Raw genomic sequence first — 15310 nt, 5'->3', positions numbered from 1 at the left:
TTTTTTAGTTGATTAAAATAAGACATTAAATTAAAAAAAATCATTAATTAAAAAAAATGTAACGTCAAAAAATATAAAAATGCAAAACATAAATATAAAAACTACCTTCTATACCTATATTTGGCTCAAACAAACTCTTTCTTCGTGAGAAAAATCTCTAAGTCTTCACTCTCGTAGTTGTCCGCTTTCATTATCAGTATCCCTAAATCGGTTATCATTCGATGTGTTGTTTGTGCCTCTTGAAATGACGTTTCTGCTTCTAACATTTTTTGTTCGACCCAACTCATCATCACCGCCTTGCTCTCTTTTATTTAGACATATCAACCAAATTTCTTTCCAAAATGATCGATAATGCGAGATCCCGAAGCCGACGAAGACGTTTTTCTGCTTTACTTCTTCCTACGTGCCAACGAAGAGGTTGCTCGTCTTCAAGATCTATCAGATCATCGTTGATGTCGACGTGTGTTCGTCCGCCCGATTCTTGGGAAGTTGTATTGAGGTTTCTTGAGCGCTTTGAAAGGAAAGAGTTTTGTGAAGTTCCTTCGGTTTGCTCTTTCCATTTTGGAGTATCTTTCAGTTTTAGCCACATTTTGAGATATGGAAAAAGGTTTGAAGGTTTCCATTGTTTTTTCATATTGATTTAAGGCCGCTTTAAACACATCGAAATCACTTAACCCACTTTTGTGTAGGTTGTTGTAAGTTCCTCCAAATTCGGTACATTTTAGTCTAAAATCGTGTCATTTCGAGCTAATTTGGTCGAGATTTCGATTTTCACTTCTCATTAAATCATAAAACATGTTTCATACTTTTTTCCAAAACCAATTAAAGGTTTGATATTCTCCTTGAATTGGGTCTTGGGAAGACGATACTCACGTTTGTGCTAACTTCTCTTCTTCCTCTTTCGTCCATTGCACCCTATCGGTTGCATTGGTTCGAATGGTTTTTGTGGTTGAGGTGGTAGTGAAGTTTGTTTTTTCGATACAAAATCTGACGAATGAGTTGGCTGTGAAGGTTGTGGTTGGAAAGGTTGTTGATATACAAAACCGGGTTGAAATTGTTGTTGATAGAGTTGTTGATAAAGCAGGAAAGTTTGATATTGTTGTTGAAAAAGTTGTGTTTGTTGGATAGGGGAACCGATTTTGAGCAAATTCATAAGATCACCTTGAGGTGATTCCATGTTCGGGTATTGGTGGGGAGTTGTATGTAACGTAAAAGCATTATCGAGTTTGTGGTTTTTTTTATAGTTTGAGGGATATTTTAATTGGGAGCCATGATTTTGGATTGTAAACTTGTGTATGTAAATAGAGAAAGAGAACAACGGTGTAAAAAGTTAGGTTGTATATTGTGGTTTTTATAGATGTAAACATTTGTTTAACAAAAATGAAAAACAGTCATTCAACGGCTAGTCATTTATGTCAAAGGGGGTGTTGGTCGAATCGAGCATTGATTGGACGTTGTGGCTCGTTAAACGGACCATAATCCATCACGACCACAAGTCACCATGGAATACCGAGATGATGTCCGTGATCATGGTTCGTGGCCACATCAACCGCGGATCCTCTTCTGATATGTATTGCAAACAAAGTTAGTTGAAAAACGAGTATTTCCAAAAAAAATTGAATAAGAAAGTATTATTTTGTAAATGTTATACAAAAATAGATTTATTCAATTGGTAAAGAAATTTTATTTCTAATGATAAAAAGTTTACAAAATATGACGTTATTTAAAAAAAAATATGCTCTTTTAATATGATTACCTCTAATTTTGATCATTGTAATGATTACCATTAATAACGTTTAATTATAATTGGGATTTTCTAATATTTGTCCCACATAAAAAAACATTAATTGAAATATTACTTATAAAAAATGTTATTATAATAAAATGTGATAAACATTAATCATGTGTAATATTGTCATAATTAAATGTATAGATTAATTATAAAAAATATTATTTATAATTAATATTTATATGGTAATATTTTTCATAATTAATACTTCAATTAACTTTTTTATATATGTCTTTAGGATACATGTTAGAAAATATCATTATAATTTTGAGTTATAATATGTTTTGTTAGCGACCAACTCCTCCCAAATGAAACTTGAACACAAATCCTTTGGTTTCAATTTTAAGATATGTAATCTTTAAAATACATGCTAAAATATATCATAGATCAGGGTTATGTATTGCATTTTATAATTTATAGATAATTAATATACTTAAAAATAATTGAAAATTTTATATATATTAAAAAAATATTTCTGGTTTTTTTTAACAATAACTTATGATGTTGTAAGTATCTGATACAAGTTCTCCAACTCGCCCAATTTAAATTTTGATAAAAAAATTTATTTTACATTTATGACTTTTTTTTGGTTCTTTTTCCTGTGATTTAATAATTAATTAAGGTGGTAAATATAATTTTAATGAAATGGTTTAATTTTTTCTTTTTCTTTGTTTAGATTCTACTTTGAGCCAACATTTGTATATATGTTATTCAATCATAATCAGATGTATAATTATAAACTTGTTGCATGACCAACCTTCCATGTTCTTTTCTCATTCCTACTAGATACTTGTGGATCATGCATCATAAATAATAGTACTCTCTGCTTTGTTATGCATACACAAAAAAAAAGTACATCTTTTTCTTGATGACATATCTAAGATAATAATCAGGGTATCCTATATAATAGTCATATTATTTTTTCTGCTTTTATATTATCTTATACGATACTACAATAATCGAAATAACCATGTGTTTCCACTGTAAATAATAATCTACTATAATAAATGAAGGTTTTTTTTGCCACATGTGATCTTCTCATTTATTTGGACACATGGCATTTTCTAGATTTTTTAAATTTTCTATTTTCCACTTGTCATTTTATTGTATTTTTCATTTTATTAAATTAAAATTTCACATTTAATATATAAGGTAATATATATGTAAGTTATTTATTAGAAAGAGTTTATATATGTAATGTATTCAATACATTAAAGCTTCCTTAATTTTAATAATTCAAAATTTTTCCCATTCTTCTTATAAATTCGAACTTTTCAAATTGTTAAAATTTCAAATTGTTAAAATTTCATATTTAATTTTTTTAAATAAACTCATGTAATACATGGGTCTCACACCTAATATACTAAAAAAGTACAACAATTAGGCCTTCGAGTATAACACGCACCATATGACTTTGTGTCCAGGTGGCATGGCCACCACAAATTAAGAAATCAACAATTAATCACATGAAACTCATATTCGAAGCTTGTCGTCCTGTTCTATCTCGATAATCGCCTACATAAGTTACCATAACATTACAAGTATTTTGAAACCTTATTATCTATAAGAACTTAAAGTTGATCACTTTGATCCAAAAGGCCAGGGTCCTTAATTAACCCAACGTACAAATCTTTATATGGTGATATTTACGTAGCTAAATTATGTCATTTGATAACCTCGTAGTCGTAGGAAACTTGAAATCTTTCAAGCATTATAATAAAAAATAACAAGAAAAAAAGTCAGATAATTCAAAATAGGAATAATAAAAAGTTTTTTGGGAACTTGTATTTTCTTCTAACTTACGATCCTCTTACATATATAGTAGACACAGAAAAAAAAATACTATTTTGTAAATTGTAACCTTTCGAAAATATAACCATACATGTTAAAACAACCCAAATTAAAATTTATATTAACAAAAATCAAGTTCTCTTTTTCTTTTTCGGCTTAGCAAGGCTATGCATAAAGAAGGTTGGTCTAATGACCCACTTAATTTTTCTAATTTATCTAAAATTAGGGAAGAATCTGTTTTACATGGTTGGATATGCCAAATAATTGGACAAAACGAGAAGATTTTATTGAATCACAGTAAACTGATTACATTAAACTTGTTTTCTAGTCCCGTATTAGAATCATATTTTTTTTGTATGTTACAAAAAAAATCTTTTGCAAACATTTTCTCCAAATGCCATTTTTTTTAAATTGAAGCCAGACCATATTGCCATTTATTCTTATTATTACTCAAAAACTTCAAAACATCATATCAAGAGCCATAAACATTCAAATGAAGACTGCTGCACTTATCCAGAAAAAGTCGCTAATGCTATCCAAAATTATAATTTTCGCATGTCTTTAAACCATTAAACTTTAGAAAAGGACCGAAATAGCTCTTAAAAGTGTTAACGGACAAATATGAACACGTAAATACTGTCAATCATAGATAGTTGTATACTTATTGTCATTCTAATCACCGGAGTACAATAGGAAACAACTCTAAATTATTGTTAGGAAGAATTTAAAAGTTGTATGAAAGCACTACAAAAAAATAGTTATCCCAATACAAAATATGACTACATATGGCTTAATATTAAATCATTTCATTTTGGTTTTTGAAAGTTTAACAATACACTTTGAATTTATTTATTTATTTATTATAGCATCCTACACGGGAATTGTATCTTTAGCTTGAACTTTGAACTTTCCAAAGGTTTTTTGGGGTTTTTTTGGAACTCCTGTAACAATTAATTCGGAACATTTTTTGCTCAATAACTCTTCTGGTTGTAATAGATATTGTTCAAACTATGACACATAGAACATTCGTGTAAGTTTATATATATATATATATATATATATATATATATATATATATATATATATATATATATATATATATATATATATATATATAAATTTTTATAGACATATTTTCTTAGCAAAAAATGAAATGAATCATTAGATGATTCAAAAGTAAGATGATTCATAAGAAAAAATCACCTTCATGATTTATTTTTAGGTAAATCAAGAAAAAAATTCACTTTTATGACAATTTTAGTGAATATCAACAAAATCATCATAAAAATGAATCATCAAAATGTTTTTTCGGAATTTTTTTGGTGAATCATATTATTATTCATTCATTTAGTGATTCATTTGTTTTTTTTTTGCCAAAAAAATAAGTCGAAATTTTTTTTTACCTTCCTACCAAAAAAAAATTCTTACCGGATCTATATATATATTGTGTGGATGTAAGGATCCTTTGTGGTCCAAACATTTTTCCTAAATTAAATTATATTTAAAAATGGAAATTATTGGATTTCAAGGGATAATTGATTTTTTTAATTTTAAAAATTATGATTGTTTTTTAGGTAATTCAAATCGAACATATTTTTTTTAATCATAAACGATTTGATTATGTTAGAATGATATTCATACAGAATACATATTCTGATTAAATGAACATTTTGAAATATAACAAAAAATTGAATCGATGTGTTGAAAAATAATAACAAAAATTACATTAATTTCTATAGAATACAGGTAATAATTACTAAGAATTACATTTATTGTTAAAGAATAAAACTAAAAAAAATTCAAATCGGGAAAGAAAACATCAAAATCTAACAAAGACACTAATACATTCTAAAAGAATAATGTTGCTTAGAATCACTTTCAATTTTGTGGTCTGTTCTTCAAGCATCAACTTCTGTGAAAACAAAACCAAATTGTAGTTTAGAATCCAATAATGCATTAGCAAATGAAAAATAAAAAACTAAATTCCTTTGGAAAAATATGCGGACTTGTGAATTGCACCAAAACCAATAAGCAAGAATTATAGAACATGTATAAACCAGTGAAAAAATATTCATATTCCATTCCAACAGAATTGGAATTCGTGATTCCATTCCAATAGAATTGGAATTCAAGATTCAATTACCGTATGTATTCTGTTGGAATTAACTCATAAGTTTTACTTTACCTGATCATTATGTAAAACAAAATTCAAATATTTAATTACCTCACCTCACATTATTCATACTATAGTATAGATTCTAAAAACAAATCCATTATCTCATTACCAGTTATCAATTAAGCTTGCAAAAGGTAAAAACCAATAAATCATATAACGTATTACTAAAAAAAGAACAATAAGGCTTCAAGTATATGAAGCTAAGAATTTCAATGAACAATTCAAATTGAATGAATATTTTGAAAAATAACAAATAACAGTCACTTACTTTTGCACTCCTTCAGCATCAGTAAATTTCTTCAATTTCTCATAATAAAGAGCATAGTCTGGTAAAATAGTGACCTCTTGTTCCCAATGTGATTCGCTTTCATGTTCTCTAGAACAACACTAGGGTCATCAACAAAATCCAACTTCACATACACAACAATAACATAAATATTAAATATGAATGATTTTTCAATCTAAGCATAGTTGCTACAAGAAAACATAGTTCAATTTGTGACAAGGAACTGCATGAAAAATAGATTTAGGGTTTTGTGCTTACCGGAGTGATGGGAGAAGAGGATATGCGGCATTGTAGGTTTTGATATCACAAATCAATGAAGAAAATAGATTTTCATTGTTGGTGTTGGAGTTATTCGCTATAGTTGGACCTTCAGGTGAGGTATATACGCGTGGGAACTTATGTCAGGCTGGGAGACCTAAACAATTGAATTGACAAAAAAATAAAATTCAAAAACGCAGATTTAGATTAAGGGGTCGAACAACATACCGATTTTGAGGAATCGAGAACTTACCTGGGAGAAATCGATGATAGCTAAGAGAATAGGGTCGACTGAATCGATGAAGCACACAGTCAAATTGAGTCCCGATCTTGACGATGGCGATAATTAAATCCCTTCCTCCAACAACCACCGCCTCCACCGATGCCCGGTTCTCGGTTTCCTACCTTAAAGCCTAAATCCTTATTGTATCGATCCGGTGATAATTCACAAACCAAATCACGATTTTTGCTCTTTTGTTGATTTAAACCAAATCGAACGAGAAAAAGAGTAAGAGAGAGAGAGAGAGAGAGAGAGAGAGAAAGAACGACAACAATCGTAGCTTGAAGATGTACGGTGGGTTGCAGTGCTTCAATCGTAGCTTCACAGAAAAGTGGATGTGCTAGCCGAAGGTGGTTCAGTAATTTTGGATGGAAACGGGAGGGATGCGATTTTGTGGGTGTCGATGGAAGAGGCAATAGGGTTTTAAATAAACTAATTTGCCTAAATTAAAGGATAGATGATTTAATAAATTATTTATTAAAATTAAATAATATTTGGCCCATATTAATCCCTACATCCACATAATATTTGTACATCCGCATTTGAACCTACCTATCTCTCTATATCTCTCTCTCTCTCTCTCTCTATATATATATATATATATATATATATATATATATATATATATATATATATTTTTTTTACCAAAAAGCGGATCAAAGTAGGGAAGATTCATTTTTTAAGAAGGATACAACTTCAGGGATTCCTATGGACCAATTTTTCAAACAAAGATGCACACATGCTTCATAGGAGATAATAGCACACCATGGTCCTAGCTCACCGAAATCAGTTCATAGTGTACATATATCACAAGTTCATGGTGTACATATATCACTTATATAAAATTTGTATAAAACTACCAATATTAACAAAAAGGTGGAATTATAAATGATATTAGCTACCTTGTATGGAACGCGGGAAGGCGAACAGGCTTCTCAAGATCTTGAACAGTTTCTAGCATAGAATCAGCATGCGTAGAATCAAGGCATATACTAATTAAAAACAATTATACTATGTTCATATTAAAAAAATATACTATAAGACCCTCGATCAATTAAAATTGCTTTGGTAGAATCCTTTAGAATCAACGAAACATCCCAAAAATACAGTCCACAAATTTCATTTTTTAAATTATAAATAAAACCGTAATAATCCAAATAATCTCATAAAACATAAGTAGTGTATCCCAAAACAACATAACATCTGTCAACAACATCAGAGTATAAAAATCTCAAGCTCAACATATGGTGTGTGCACTACAATCATCCCTAGCTTTTCCCCTTGCTACCGGAAGTACCTGAAACCAAAATTAAAAACTATAAGCACGATGCTTAGTGAGTCTCCACAAACTACCACATACCATACACATAATCACATAATAATATACATTGGGCCTTGCCCGCTACATCGGGCCCCGCTCGGCATCGAACCGAAATCTGACATCGGGCCCCACCCGACATCAGACCGAAGTCTGGAATACATATAACATATCAACAAAGCATATAACATATACACATAACATAAGCACATAATCATTCCTTGGGCTTGCTCCTACATCGGACCGAAGCCCAGAACATATAAACATAACACATAAGCTAAACATTCATTGGGCTTGCCCCGACATCGAACCAAAGCCTGAAACATATAAACAAACACATTCAAGAATCATGAAAACATCAAGCATACAAACATTCGTCGGGCTTTCCCCGACATCGGACCTAAGTTCGACATATGCTAACATACATAAACGGGCTGACATTGGTGTCTTCAACCCGTTCCTACTGGAGGAAAACTCACCTCAAATGCTGTGAAGTAGTTGAACTGTCCTCGGCTCTGAAATCTACCCCACTCAAACTCCTACACATAAAGATTTCCTTTAGTTACCGTTTTCATGATCATAACCCTTTAAGGGTCAACTTCGGTCAAATTCAAAGTAAAGGTCAACATCTTGGTCAAAGTCAACGTTCCGAGTTGACTCATTCGCCGAGTTGACCCATTAACTCGTAGAGTTCTTTCAAAAAACATCAAGTTCCTCCTATCCATGGTATCCGAACTTTCCCATCCTACTCATCGAGTCATCCTTGAACTCGTCGAATTTTCCCTTTACTGAATCGGGACATTTCAACCCAACTTGTCGAGTTCCTCTATGGACTCGACGAGTTCTTCAGTCTGTTGACCCATCTTGAAAGATTAAGTTCCTATCTTTCAAGTTTAGACTCCACACTTCTTCTACACGCTGAAAATGTCCTTTTAAGGGTAAGGTTTCTAACTTTACCCGTTAATAGCTTCCTTTAATGGGTTTAGCTCAAACCTTAATTCTTCAAGATGTAGATCTTGATCCAAAAGCCATATGTACTTCGAACTAAGGCATACAAACTGAGATTTAGACCCTAGACATCATTTGAACACGTAAAGTTTCTGCCTTTATCTCCAAACATGGCCTTTTGGGCTTAAAAGGCCCAAATGACATCTTAGAGCTTACATGGGGGCTCCAATGGCCATAAAGTTTGCACATTTTTGCCAAAACAGCCCTTCAAGGTCCTAGATCTGGAAGTACACATACTTGGGACATCCATTTCCCAAAAGCTAACATTATTGGACCAAAACCCCCCATAAAAGTGAAATAAAGAGATCTAAGAAATCATTGAGCAAGTTTGAGACTTGCTTACCCGAAAATGTTGCAAATGGAGTGAAGTTTCTGGACCTACTCTCTTCTTCTTGAGTCCTCTAGCTTTCTTTTCTTCATCAAGCTTCAAAAGCACAAATATTCTCTCAAAAAGGTCTCACAAGTTCACACAAGGCTCTAGGGTTTCGTGGCTAGGGTTTTGGGACTTAGAGGCTGTAAATGAGGCCATCATTTAGGGTTTAATGTGTTTAAATAGGATGCAAAACCCTGAAATTAGGGTTTCACTCTAGCAATACTACTCGTCGAGTTGAGGCTTCCAACTCGTCGAGTAGACTTCAAAACCCGCGTCCAAATCCATTTGCTACTCGACGAGTTTGGGGCCTCCAACTCGTTGAGTTCCTGCCTAAAAATGAAAAATTATAATTAAAAAAAACATACAAGGAACCCGATGTTACAATCAGTGTCGGGAGATAAGATGGTACCTCAGTCATTGTTGCAAGACGAATCAGCTAACGGAGATCTTGGTATAACATAATCCAATTTCCGAATTCAAAAGCCCACTAAGGCTGCTCTTGAACCCAAGAACACCAATTGACGTATTTGAGTCCTTTCATCGAAACACTTGGTGTGCAATCTTCCAAACTCCACCTCAAGACACAATTTCTTAATGGAAGGACCTATTAATTGGAGCTTTTTGTGGTGCAGTCAATGTTCCAAAGGAATAGCAGGAGCGGTGAGGTGAGCGGTGGGAAACATCGAGAAGATGCGAAGGAAGGTAAAGTGAAGATATGTGTATCGGGATGAAAACCCACCGATGGAAAAAGTCGGCAATAGAAAAGCAGTCGGAAAGCACCATGTAGATAGTAAATATGGACATGAGTGCACTTGTATCCCATTGTCTCGAAGAACACAAAATAGGAAATAAAAATAACGAAAAGTAAACCAAAAAAGAAAAAAGAAGAAACCCACCAATTGGAACCAAGTATTGTTCGCAAGGGGCTTCAAAATTAGTGTGTGTGTATATATATATATATATATATATATATATATATATATATATATATATATATATATATATAGAGAGAGAGAGAGAGAGAGAGAGAGCTAGGTTCAAATGTTTCTAGCAACTATTGTGTGCATGAATGCACCAATAGGAATTTAGGAAAAATAAATAATTAAATAAATCATTTAAGGGTATTATTGTAATCTTTGCATAGTTAATTATGATAGATAATTAATATTCCTGATTCTTGCGAAGATAAATTTATAACATTAGCCCTAAATAGAACTCACCATCCTTTCTAATACACCGATTTTGCTTCTTCTTCTACAATCGATCAATCAATAATCAAACCCTAAATCACGAAAGTCCTCATAACCACTGTTTTCTCCAAATACGCACGTACACCCTCATCTACCAAATCTGTGATTTCGTCTCCGTCAATACCATTAGACGTAGCCACTTACGACACCATCCTCCGTCCTTATAGCCACCGCCACTAACTTATTATTTCCTCATAGCCACCGGCCAACAACACATCAAAACCAAGGTATGTGATCGTTTTTTAGAGTGAATCGAGGAAAAAAAACCATCGTCAAATTCTAATTCTAATTTCTAGATTGAACCTATATTTATGTTAACTTCTTGGTTTAACCTTAACCATTCCAAAGATACATACGCCTCCATCATCAAGAGACTAACGACTGTGGCCTGCTTCTTCCGCCATATCCCTATTAAATCACGTATGCCATCTAAAACACTAGGCCACCGACAACTCAATCAACAACACGCTAGAAATCAGCAAATCCAATGGAAGACGTCGCCTTGTAAACTAGGAGGCTGTGTCGGCCGAAATCCTATATATCACGGTATCATCAATTCCTTTTTGTATATGGCTTTTTGTAATTGATTTAAAATTTAATCGGGTCTTTGTAATTGAATTTAATCTACACCTGATTGAATTTTTGTTAGTGTGTATATTGCGATCGTCGATTCATTGCATATAATGATTAGCTTTAACCCATTAAAAGATAGTATATTTTAATGAATTATGATTGCTTTTGTAGTTTTGAAGGTTATTTATCAAACAATATATGCTATGTATTACATGGTGGTTTGCTAAGCTCCTGGAATCGATAACAAAAAATTGATTGTTATATATACAATTTAAGCTATAACAATTTTCTTACTTGTAAGTGTATTATTAAATTTGTTAAATAATAAAAGAGTTCATACTTATAATTGGTTAAATTGTTTACTTGACATGACATTCCTCTAAAATTATGATGTTTGGTTTTTTGGTTTTATAATGAAATTGTTGCTGAAATTTTTATTGTTAATGGATACATTTTCTGTATGAATTGAGTTATTTAAAGCTAATTTTAGTGTATCTATCCTTCATTTTTTCAAACGATAGTGTATTCTAGCAGAATATATTCTATATATTATGTCGGAATGAAATCACAAATTTCAATTCTATTGGAATGGAATCATCATTGATTTAATGACCGACTCCATTCCATATTTCCATTCACATTCCTTGATTTGTGATGATTTATTGTTTGTTTGCATGTGAATATCATCTTCAGCTTGGCTGATATGGCAACAAATCCCTTCCATGCTCTCTCTATTTTTTTTTTAATATTTTAGTTAATTGAATAATACTTTAAGGTTTGCAAACTTTAGCTTTAAATGTTTTCAAACTTTATAATTTTTGATTTTCACCTATAGTAATATAACTTGTTTGCTTTACCAAATGAATGTTAACCTAAAAATTCTTTCAGAATGAGGGCAATATTCTTTTAGAATAAAGAGGGCTTTAGTTTGAAGAAAGCTACTATCTTTTCAGAATGAAGAAGGTAAAGAATATTCAAAACCATTTTGCAAGAATAGTTTATTCTATAAAATTTTTTATTGTTGTATTCTATTAAAATGCATTGAATTGTTTAATTTTTGAAACTTGATTATCTTTTCTTTGTGGATTCAGGTTTTAAAGAGGCTAACATTGATGTGGAGAAGGAAGAAAACATATACAACAAGAGTGTATTATACCAGAATGTGTTATGCTACAATGTATAAAGTGTTGCTTAAAAATAATATTCTTTCAGAATAGATTAGTGTTTTTGTTAGATTTTGATGTTTTTTTTCAAAATGTTGTTATTATTCAATGAATCACAATCATACAATATAATTATTTGTTATATTGTTTAGTTCAAGAATTGATTTGTATATTCTTTTAGAATATATTTACTAGTTTATGTTTGGCATTCTATCATTCTGACAGAATAAATTGAAAAATATATTTACTAGTTTATGGTTGGCATTCTATCATTCTGACAGAATAAAATCAGATTTTTAAATTTGAATTAAATTAAAATATTCAGATTTTTAAAAAATAAAGAAATTAATCATCCCTAAAAATCCGAAAATTTCCTTTTTTAATATAGGTTAATTGACTAAAATGTCCTTATGCTGAAATTTGTGTGATTATATGGTACATGCTATCTTATTCTACTATCATAGACCCTCAAATCATGACAGTTGATTATATTTCATCCGATGGTCCAGATCTGTGCATTCTGACACACAATAGTTAGTAAAAACAAAATAACCTAACCCTATATATATATATATATATATATATATATATATATATATATATATATATATATATATATATATATATATATATATACTATCGAATCGTATACTATTCTAGATTCGCTACTGATAGTAGGTATAGTTTATATTTTTATCAACTTACTTCATCTTTTAAGAAAAAAAATCCCATTAAATGTAAATAATAATAATAATAATAACAATAGCATTTCCTTTTTTCCAGTGACTGATCGACGCCTCTCTGGATGGATGCCGGCGAGACGAATTCATGAAAATGATAATCTTTATTCTCCTACTTAAATGTTTCTCCAATCTACTGATATGATTTTATATTAAAAAAAAACGACGCATTACGAATGTATTATGCTCGTTTTTGACCAAAATTTATGGATGTTTTCGTGGGTTTAATTAATCAGGTCATACACAGTTTCGGCTACGAAGTTAAACACCAACGCTAAGCTACCAATGTGCTAATGCGTAAACGCTGAAGAAAACTTAAAACTATACCCCATGCTTATATTCGAATCATTTTTAACCCTGATGGCTGATGCTTTATTAGTTGTTATTATATTTATATATACATATTATTTTTTTAAAACAATTTATTGAATCGTTACAACTTACACCACCCCACAACCCACCCCCACCCACCATGTAATCAAATAGATTGGCCACAACACGCAAAGCAATAAACATACATACACAGCCTTACGTTATCCCCACGCCACCCAGCCCCACCACACCCCCACTGCACTGCACCTAGTTTCCAAAAAACACACACACACACTCTGGCTCTGTGTGTGTCGTGAGTTCATGATGATGGTGGCGTGGGGGCAGAAGTACAGGCTCTAAATACTCGAGTGCTTCTTTGTGCAGGTGCACCTATAAATACCCACCACTGTCAAATGCCAACAGACCATAAACTGATCAAACACACACAGACACACAGAAACACACACATCGGTTCTGAATCCTATATCACGATACATATTTATAGGTGATTGATCTATGGTGGAGAAGCAGGGTACGTGCAACGATAAGAACGTGAACTCGTTTCGGTTTATTGCGCGTACCTTCCCTCTCCAACAAAGATTCGATCACCTTCTTATAATACATCTCTCTCTCTCTCTCTCTAGATCTATTCATATATATTCTTTGACTCATGACCATAGATTATGTCTGTACGTGTAGAGGGGCATGCAGTGGTGGTTTATGTATATCGGAAAAGCTACAAAATACGCATTTGTAATGTTAAAAGCTATTCAGTAGTACTATCTATCTCTTCTCTTTTGAATATACGTTAAGCATTTGTTTGATTCTGTTGTTCATCAATAACGTCGTTTGTATAACCCTTTAAATACACAAGGAAAACCAAAAACTCACACGAGAGAATATCACTATTTATGGGTCATGTCTAAAGTTGGATGTGAATTTATCACGTCATGTACACATGAGATGATTGTAACAAAATTTAATTAAATCTATTTTTTCTAGCTAGTTGCTATATACAAAGAAAGTATGTAAATACGGTTTATAGCTAGTTAGTTAGTATTTAGAGGAAAATATATATATATATATATATATATATATATATATATATATATATATATATATATATATATATCGGACAAAATGCATGGAATGCTAAGTAACGGTGGTTTAACTATGTAACGAACTTAAAACATTAGTTTTAAGAGTAGTTAACAGGTAACCTAGAAAAAGAACGAGGAGGAGATTAATTAACATCCCAAAGTATATTTTCTTGTGTGATATACCTACCTACCTTAATTGTTTTGTCTTTAAAGTCGTTTTAAAAAAATTGAAATATGTTCAAAGTTTGGTTATATTTTTAGGCAACAAGTCTTTTGTGATCATAAAAACTCAACATTTTACTTTAAACCAAGATAAATGTGCAACTTGAGCGGTTTAAAAGAAGAAAGAATCATTCCACCCAGTGTCAGTTACCTCAACTTAATTTTATTAGTAATTTACTTTATTACTTATGTCAGAAAAGATTGATCCAAACCAAAACACAAATCCAAAATTTAATGTTATCTCATTAGCTTTAATTTTATCTTCCTCCTCCAGTCTTTTACATTTCCCCAGATAATCTTGTCGGCTATTGCGCGGGCCCATAAATATTGTCGTAAGCCCATGGCCCATAAAATTTGACGGGACCATAAATATTGTTGTAACTTGTAAGCTTAGTCTCTCTCTCTCTCTCTCTCTCTCTCTCTCTCTCTCTCTCTCTCTCTCTCTATATATATATATATATATATATATATATATATATATATATATATATATATATATAGAGAGAGAGAGAGAGAGAGAGAGAGAGGTGGGTTCAATTGAGAAAATAAAAAAAGGTTGAGAATTGGGGAATCATTCTCAGCCACTCATTTAATATAAGCATAAAAGACACGGTGACAAACTTGTAAATATCGTAATAACCTTCAATCTCAAATACGTAACTATAGAGAAT

General features: G+C 31.5%; 1 long non-coding RNA gene across 1 annotated transcript; it reads right to left on the bottom strand.

Annotated features, from left to right (window-relative positions):
- Positions 1–5290: 5290 nt before the first annotated feature.
- On the bottom strand, positions 5291–6976 carry LOC145090770 (uncharacterized). Its single transcript, XR_013701754.1, has 3 exons — positions 6554–6976; positions 6025–6457; positions 5291–5492 (listed from the first exon to the last, which is right to left on the bottom strand). It is a non-coding gene; the product is annotated as an uncharacterized LOC145090770 (long non-coding RNA).
- Between the last annotated feature and the right edge of the window lie 8334 nt (positions 6977–15310).

This window comes from Lactuca serriola, chromosome 2 (assembly GCF_051521515.1).
Source record: "Lactuca serriola cultivar US96UC23 chromosome 2, Lser_US96UC23_V15, whole genome shotgun sequence".
NCBI classification, from domain to species: Eukaryota; Viridiplantae; Streptophyta; class Magnoliopsida; order Asterales; family Asteraceae; genus Lactuca; species Lactuca serriola.
Note: the sequence above shows the minus strand (reverse complement) of the source record. Positions and strands in the feature narration are given on the sequence as shown.